The following is a 9,398-nucleotide window of genomic DNA, read 5'->3' as shown; positions in this document are numbered from 1 at the left end:
GACCATTTTGGCTATATACTAAAACTTGATCCTCTTTTATTTTGTCACATAAAATTAAAGTATTCATATTATAGCCATGGATTTTTTTATTAGATTTTCATAAAAGAATGCAATATCAACAACTATTTATTGAATAAAATACTCAACAATATTTTTATTGATAAATAGAATATGTTAACAATATTTCCGAACTGCGTGTTTAGGACATTCCCAACAGTAAATATATTGTATTCTTTTACGAGTATGTATTATATGAAATATGTACCATTTTTCCTTCACTAGGTTTTTGCCTATTGGGATTTTCCTAGTAAGGTTTTAACAAGACATATTTCATATATATATATATATATATATGAGCATCTAAGGGAAAATGTTATATATATCATAAAAATAGATGCCCAATGCTTAGTGTCCTAAAAGTCATGTGTCATTTTTCATATTGTCCATGTGTCTTGTAATAATTCATGTTTGGTGTCCATGTAAGTCCACATCCTACTTGCCACTTTGCCTATAAATAGTGACATTTGGTGGATCTCAATAGAATGCACATTGGTGATAAATCCACTTCAAAATTCCCTTAATTTTCATTTTATCCAATTTTATAATTTTAGTTATTTTATTTTATTTTATTTTTTATTATTATATAAATATATTATATTATATTTTCTCCATACCTATGTTTCTATCGTGCTCCTCAATTTCACAACACTTCATTCCTTTTTCTTGATTCTAATAACAACCCTATTGGAATAAGGAAAAAAAAAAGATTAAACACCATGTTCTACCAAGAAAACACCAACTAGACTTTTAGGGGGTGTTTGACAACCAAAGAGAGTTGGGTTGAGTTGGTATTTTTTACCAACTCAATGTTTAACAATCAACTTTAAATGTTGGTGGGGTTGAGTTGGTTATTTTACCAACTCATCCCAACTCTTCCCAATTCTCTCTCCCTCCAATGTTTTTAATAGTTCCAACCATCGGTCTCCGCCACTACCACACTCCGATGATATACTCCGATGACCTCCTTCGGGTGGCCAACTCCCACGACCAACTTCGAGCTCCAACAAATATCTCCGATGACACTTCGGCAACCAATTCCGACAACCACTTTGGTAAAAAAATCTCTGACTTCCACATTCGTACGACCAACTTCGATGAAGAACTCTGGGCTCCACCAACCACCTCCGACAACAACTCTAGCGACTAACTCCAACAACTATCTTCGCATAAGCAACTTCGGTGACCTACTCTGCCTACCACCTTTGTGTGCCCATCTTCGACGACCACTGATAAAAATAAAACGGTGGTTTTAGTAATCACCATTTTATTACTCTCATCTCACCCGTTTTCCCACTCGTTTTCATTACTCTCTCAACTCCCTCAATTACTTTGTCGTTTCTCTCTCTCATGTTCTCTTCACATTTACTCCCCTTCTCTTATCTTCTCTCTTCTTTCATCATCTGGTTCATCTTTCTCATTTTCTCTCTTCTTTCTCTGTTTGACTCGTATGGGTTTTATTTTCCCTTTTCTTTCTCAACTCCTCCTTTCTCTCTCTCTTTTTTTTTTTTTTTTCTCTTTCAATGGCTATTATTTTATATCTAATTATTCTTCTTCTATTTCATTTTTTCTTAGATCTAAAAAATATTACATACGACGTCCTATTATTGTTTCATTAAACAAAAGCTCAACGATATATTTTAAACAATCTATCCCTTGATGTTATCAAATATTACATAATTCTACTGAAATAGTGGAATTTAAAATTATGACTCAAGTTTTTTTTTTTTTTTTTTTTTTTTTTTTAAAAAAAAGAAGATAGTTTGTAGACTGATACAACATAATAGTAGAAAAAATAGATATCAATATTTCTAAAATTATTTCATCGATTTTAGAAAAAAGGTAAATCCATATTCCACAAATTGGTAAAAAAAAAAAAAAGACTATCTAATAGTTGGTTTTATGATTAAATTATAAGATTTTGGTTTTTTTTAAGATTAACATTTAAGTGTCATCCCTTCTACCTAAAACTATGTCAATAGTTTCATTTGATGGCACTAATTCTTTCAGTTTTTTTTAAATTTTTATGATAATTAATGATTAAGTTGGGTTTTTGAATGGAATAATCACTTTTATTTGAGTGCTTAAAAAATTGAATTCAAAATTTTATGTTCTGTATATAAATCATTTGTAGAGAATTTGTTATGTTTTGAAAATGGAAAAGAATTGGATTTTTTTTTTTATCTTAGAAAAGTTAAAAAAAAAATATGTGTATGGTTGAAAATTAAAATCATCAATAGCAAAAAAAAAAAAAAAAAAAAAAAAAAAAAAAAAAAAAAAAAAAAAAAAAAAAAAAAAAAATCAATTTCATTTACAAAAACAACACAAAATACCCAAACTCAACTCTGCATCCAAACATAATTATCAATTCAACTTTGCACATTAAACACAGAAAATGTAACTCTCCAAATAATTTAACTCTCCAAATAATAATTACTAACTCAACTCTCTATTTTTATCGCTATTTTTATCGCGTATAAAATGCTCCTTTAGAGATTTTCAAAACATTTAAAACATTAACCAACAGAAGATAATTTTAACGAACTCTTATTTTCCTATTGCGAGGGTTTCATTCTCATTTTTCATCTTTATAGATTTTCTACTCTAGTCCTACTACGAAAAAATAATTCATTATTAAAACATACATGAACATTTGCCCTAGAATCAAACCACCAATCATTTAAGTTAAAACTAAATTTGACTCGGGATTACTTTTATAATTCTCATTCGACAGGGGATGGAGATGGCCGACCTGACATGCAATCACAATAAATGTTATAAAGTGCATGTTTTTATCGTCTATTTTGTTACTTTTCTTAATAAAAGAGTTACTTGACACGGTGCTGATATGCAGTCACATAACTAAATTACATTGTCTATAGGTTGAAACGTGACCTTTAATCCATATTGTCATCTAATGTTTACCTTCATTAATAGAAACCAACCACAAAATTCACTTATCTTCACAAGTTACTCTTAGTTTGCATTGGAAGTGATGTCTTAAAAATATTTGAATTATGTAGTAGTCTCGTGGAATATGATATTTGTAATACAACCTAAATTACTACTTATGATGGAGTATGCTTGCACTAGACCTCATAAATCTATCATTATATCACTCATACACATTTTGGTCATCAAGCACCACATTGGCTTGTGGTTTTGATGTATAATTTAGCCTTGGAAGTTCTACCTTTATTGGCAGCAAGCTTTTACCAAATGATTAGTTTTGCCACAGACCCTACAAGAAGAGGAGGACCCAATTTTTTTTATTAATAGTTTTATTTATTATTATGTTGATTTCTATTAGAGTCATTTAAAAAAAATAATAATAATAATTTGTACGCCTAGGTTTATGTGCTTTATAAATCAATAGGGCATGAAATGATCAATTCATCATAAGAGGAGTAATCAAGTTTTTGTTTGTTAAGACACCCTAAAAATCTAGTAGGCAAACCACATTATCTAAAATAAAATATCATTTTCTTCTAGACTTTTAGGAACATTAGTTTTAGTGTATGTGCTTGGATCAGAAATAGGATTGGCAAAATTCCCCGCGGGGACCTGCCCTGATCAGGATGGAAAATCTTCAGTTTGATCGGGGATGCACTACAAGAAAAAGGAGTTCTCCCGACGCCTAAATAGACGTCAGGAGTTAGGTCGTCGGGAGTTCTTCGGGAGTGCCCGGGGAACTCTCGACGCCGGGTGTTAACCGTCAGGAGTTCCCTAGAACTCCCGACAGATCTCCCGATGCCCGTTGGGCGGCGTTGGGAGAGGGGTCTGGTTTAAACCAGACCACATCTTTTTCCCCACTCCCCCAATTTTTTATTTCTCTCCCTCTCAAAAAACCCTAACCCCCTACCACCGCCGCCCCTATTTTCTTCCTCTCCCTCTCAAATTTTTCCCTCTTTCTTCCATTTTCCTCCTTTTTCTTCACCATTCTTCCTCCCTCTCCTCATTTTCTCATCATTTTACACTTTAACTCCCATTTTCTCCATTTTTCCCATCTAACTTTTCTTCCATTTTTTCAATCAAAATTTTCTTCCATTTCTCCCTTTTATTCCATCCTTTTACACTTTCCATTTTTCACATAAATTTTTCTTCCATTTCTCCCTTTTCTTCAATCAATTTTTGTTGTCGCCGCCGTCGCTACAATCAACTGCCCACCGCCATCGTCGTCTCCTCGCCGATAATTTTCTCATTTTATTTTATTTTGTATATTTATTTAAATCATATGTGAAATACCCATTAAAATATGTTGAATATTGTATTCGCTTTTGTTAATTTTCTGAAATTGTTGTACAAATCATGCCTATCATATTATGCCCATTAAAATCTTATCTGAAATTTTCAACATTTCAAAGATGTTGAATAAATGAAAGGCCTATATTAATCTAAAAAATATAAAATAAATCTTAAGACCTCCAATTTGATACTTAACGCATTTAATATTTTAAAAAAATTTAAAGAATCTACTAGATATAAAACTAAATTTTGTGTCCAATAGGCTTGTAAATTTTAGAAAATGTTGAATAGATGAAAGGCCTATATTAGACACAAAATTGAAATCTTGGAGACGTACTAAATAAAACATTTGAAAGTTGTTAAGATAATTTAGGCGGTCTAGGGATCTATGTGTTTATTTTGCCTTAAGAAATGAAAATTATGGAACTCAATGCTTAATAATACTTTGTACTTTGTCCTCTAATGTAGGTTATTGTTTTGGATTACAAGTTAGTCAAAAAGTATTTATTTTTAAGGATGAATAAAGAATGGATTAAACTAAGGAATAAGTTATCAGTGGAGTATAGAGAAGAAGTATCACAGTTCTTAGATATGGCAAGTTTTCATGTTAATGATTACGGACGAATAAGATGTCCATGCAAGAATTGTATGAATTCAATTTGGGAAAAGATAGATATTGTGGAACGACATATATTAACATATGGAATATCTCCCTCATATTGTGAATGGGTATATCATGGAGAGCCAGTAAACTTATCTAGAAGTCATACAAGTCATTCAATACAGGATGTTGAAGTAGATAGTATAGAGAGTAATGTTGTCGAAGAAAATGAAATGTTGAATCTTATAAACGATTTACAAGTTTTAATTGAAAACGAAAATGAAAATGAAGGAAGGATTGAGAATAATGAAATGTCCTTTAATGGTCAAGAAAGAGATACCACGAACTTATTCGAGGATTTAATGACCGAAGCACGTAATGAATTATACCCTAGGTGTTCGCAATTATCGTCCTTAAACTTTTTAGTGAAGTTGATGCATATCAAAGTTCTGAACGGCTGGAGTAACAAATCGTTTGACATATTGCTGGAATTGTTAAAAGCAGCGTTTCCAGCTAGCACCTCTATACCTACTTCCTTTTATGAAGCCAAACGAAAATTGCGTGATTTAGGCCTAGGTTATGAGTCTATTCATGCGTGCAAAGATGATTGTGTATTGTATTGGAAAGAATTTGCAGATTTGCAACAATGCCCTGTTTGTGGTGAGTCTCGGTACAAAATTAATTATGGCAAGAGTAAAAAAATACCACATAAGGTATTGTGTCATTTTCCATTGATACCGAGATTAAAACGATTGCTTGTATCAAAAGAAGGCGCTTCTGACATGAGATGGCATAAAGATAAGCGAGTTGAAACGGATGATGTATTGCAACTTCCAGCTGATGCAGAGGGGTGGAAACATTTTGATCGTGAATTCCCTCATTTCGCTTTAGATCCTCAAAATGTTCGTTTGGGATTAGCTTCAGATGGTTTCAATTCGTTTGGAAATATAAGTACTTCTTATAGTATGTGGCCTGTGGTGATAATTCCTTATAATTTGCCCCCTTGGAAATGCATGAAGGAAACAAACTTCTTCATGTCTTTTCTCATACCTGGTCCAAAATCTCCTAGAAAGAAAATTGATGTTTACTTGCAACCATTGATTGAAGAGTTGAAAGAGTTGTGGACAATTGGTGTGCGAACTTATGATTCTATTGTTGGTGAGTTTTTTCAACTATATGCTACCTTATTATGGACGATTAATGACTTCCCTACGTACAGTGACTTATCTGGGTGGAGTACAAAAGGATATCAAGCATGTCCAATATGTAAAGAAGATAACTCATCCTTCGGGATAAGAGGAAAAATATCATTTATGGGACATCGACGTTATCTTCCAGAGATCATAGTTGGCGTCGAAGTAGACAACATGATGGAAAAGTTAAACGTAGACCTCCACCAGTTGTAATAAATGGAGAAGAGATATTATAACAAATAAATATGCTAAACTTTTCTGTGCTTAGCAAACATCCATCGAAGTAAGATAAAAAAAAAAAAAAAAAAGAAAGCGGATTCTAAACTGGACTAAAAAAAGTAATTTTTTTTCCAACTTCCATATTGATCCAGACTATTGTTACGACATAAATTGGATGTAATGCATATTGAAAAAAAACATATGCGACAATTTGGTGGGCACATTGTTAAATATTGAAGGAAAGACAAAGAATACAACGAACGCTCGATTAGACTTACAAGATTTAAAGATAAGAAAAGACCTACACTTGATACAGGTCGATAACAGATTTGTAAAACCACACGCAGCATACACATTAACAAATAATGAACGGATTTCATTTTGTAAGTATTTGAAATCAATGAAATTCACTGATGGATTCGTGTCTAACATATCACGATGTGTCAATGACAAATATGGAAAAATATCGGGGCTGAAAACACACGACTGTCATGTATTGCTTCACAGACTACTCCCTATTGGTATTCGAGCATACCTACCGAAGAACGTATCTACTGTTATTGCTGAGTTGTGTACAAAGACAATATGTGTAAGTGATTTGAACAGACTACAAGCAGACATCATAGTCATACTTTGTAAATTAGAGAGAATATTCTCACTTGCCTTTTTCGATGTAATGGTACACCTTGCAGTTCATCTACCATATGAAACTAAAGTGGTGGGTCTAGTTAGTTATAGTTGGATGTATCCTATTGAAAGAAGTTTACGAACATTAAAACAATTTATATGGAACAAAGCACGTCCCGAGGGGTCTATAGCGGAAGCATATGCAATGAATGAATCATGGAACTTCTACGCGATATCTAAGTGGGATTGAAACGAGATTCAATAGAGATGAACGAAATGATGATAACATTTCCGATCACGAGATATTTGGTGAATTTGAATTATTTAGGCAAAGGGTACGACCATTAGGGGCATCAACTTTACGGACGCTATCAGCGGAGGAAAAGCGTATTGCACATTGGTACTTTCTCAACAATTGTAAAGAAATAAAAGACTATCGCAAGTACGTTTCAAACTTTTTCCTTTTCTAAATTCTAGGGTATCTCCTTTGATATAACATTTAAATGATCAATTTTGTAGGCAACATTTTATGTTAATTCGTCGTGAAGCTCAAAGCGCCTCTGACTTATATATAAAACATCAACGCAAATTTCCCAATGATTCCTAATGGAAGACTGACCTACTCTTGACACACTGCATATTCACCTTCCCTGGGATCAGAACTTCTTTTTTTTTATTTTTTATTCAACTGTATCTCGCTCTCTCCTTGTCTCTCGCTCTCTCCCTGAATCTCGCTCTCTTCCTTAATCTCGCTCTCTCCCTGAATCTCGCTCTCTCCCTGTATCTCGCTCTCTCCCTGGCTCTTGCTCTCTCCTATACTATTCTTTAAAGTTTAAACTTTTATCTGCCCTTTATTTCAGCCACATTCATTTTCTATCTCTCTCAAATATTTGAAAAACTTTTAACAATTTGACAAAATGGCTTGATCAATGATGATGATAATGATGCCACATACCACACACATATACAACTAAAATTAAAATTACATATTTTTTTTATGAGATTTTTGTAAGGATGATCAAAAGTTGATTTATAAAATTTTTGTATGGATGACCTTTTTTTTTGCCAATGCAATTTGATTAGCTTTTAAAATTTTTGTTGGCGTCACATATTGTTTTAATTGTTTTAATTATTTTTCTTCTCACTTTTGTTCTAGTTTTTACTGACTTTCTTACTCTTATTCTCTCCATTTGGTTTATTTGGTATCTAAAAAACTCTGTTTGTTGTCAAAGAAAGAAGAAACAACTTTGTCATTTATTGTCTCCGTTGTTGTGATTAGAAGCAAAATATGGAGAAACTAGTGTTGTCGTTGGTAGAGATGAAATAGAAATTAAAGAAGGGGAAGGAAGTAGAGAAAAAAGAAGGGGTGGGAAGATGTGTTTTATTGGGATGATCCTCTCTATTTTCCTTTTAAACGTAAATTATTAATGCAAAGAGCAATAGTTAACTGCAATCTAAGTTACACCCAGTTTCATATATTCATTCCTCAAACCATTAGAGTTTGAACATGTTGTGGATGTTTATCGATATAACATTTCAATATTTTTGTTTTATTGTAGAATGTTGTTAGGAGATGAGCTGGGATAATTGTTGAAGATGCTGTGTTCGAGAAGTGTTCTAGATGTTGTTTTGATTTTAATTCTTTTATGTATTTGTGATATGAATGTTTATCGACTTCGTTTGGATATTGTAATTTTTTACTTGTTATAAAATGGACTTCATTTTCGTTTATATGAATCTTTATTTGATATAATATGTTTTACAGGTTTTCAAATCAAATTTTTAAAAATTACAAACGATATATTAAATTTTAATACTCCCCATGCATATAGGATCCCCCGACACACCTTAAAATGGTGTCGGGAGTTATGGTGGAATGTCGGACGCCTATGTGACATCGGGAGTTAGAGGTAACTCCCGACGCCATTTAAAAGTGCGTCGGAGATCCTCTCCCGACGGGTTTCTCCCGACCAAACTCCCAATGACCGTTTATGCGTCGAGAGTTCCACACTTTCCCGATGAAATGTGACGTCGGGAGAAGTCAGATCTCCTGTAGTGATGGGGTCAAACCGAGACAAATTTTTGGGGTCCGTCCGGGGATGGGGACGGTATCCTCGCTCCGACCCCGATCCCGATTAATCCTCGACCCCCTATTTGGTATATTTATATTTTTATAAATATATATTTATAATATATAAAATAATTTATTTATATATATGTTTATAATGTATAGCGTTGAATTGGAGCCCAATATTAAATATCCAAATTCTAACTCTAAGCCCAAGAAGCCAAGCCCAAACTTAAAAAACTTAAATAAATTTAAATTTTAATAAAAAAAATGAGGAACCCCTGCAGAATATCCCGCGGGGAACTAGTAGGGAATCCTCGCGAGGAAACATGGAATTGGGCTCCGCAGGGACCCTGTCCCCGCCTTCAAATGGCGAGGATGAGGGCGG

General features: G+C 33.2%; 1 pseudogene; it reads left to right on the top strand.

Moving 5' to 3' along the window:
* The first annotated feature begins 5,136 nt into the window (after nucleotides 1–5,136).
* Nucleotides 5,137–6,332, top strand: LOC150036121 (uncharacterized; annotated as a pseudogene).
* The last annotated feature ends 3,066 nt before the right edge of the window (nucleotides 6,333–9,398 follow it).

This window comes from Benincasa hispida, chromosome 5 (assembly GCF_027475165.1).
Source record: "Benincasa hispida cultivar pf3 chromosome 5, pf3_genome.v1.1, whole genome shotgun sequence".
NCBI lineage: Eukaryota > Viridiplantae > Streptophyta > Magnoliopsida > Cucurbitales > Cucurbitaceae > Benincasa > Benincasa hispida.
The sequence above is the reverse complement of the archived record's forward strand: the minus strand, read 5'-3'. Positions and strand labels throughout refer to the sequence as shown.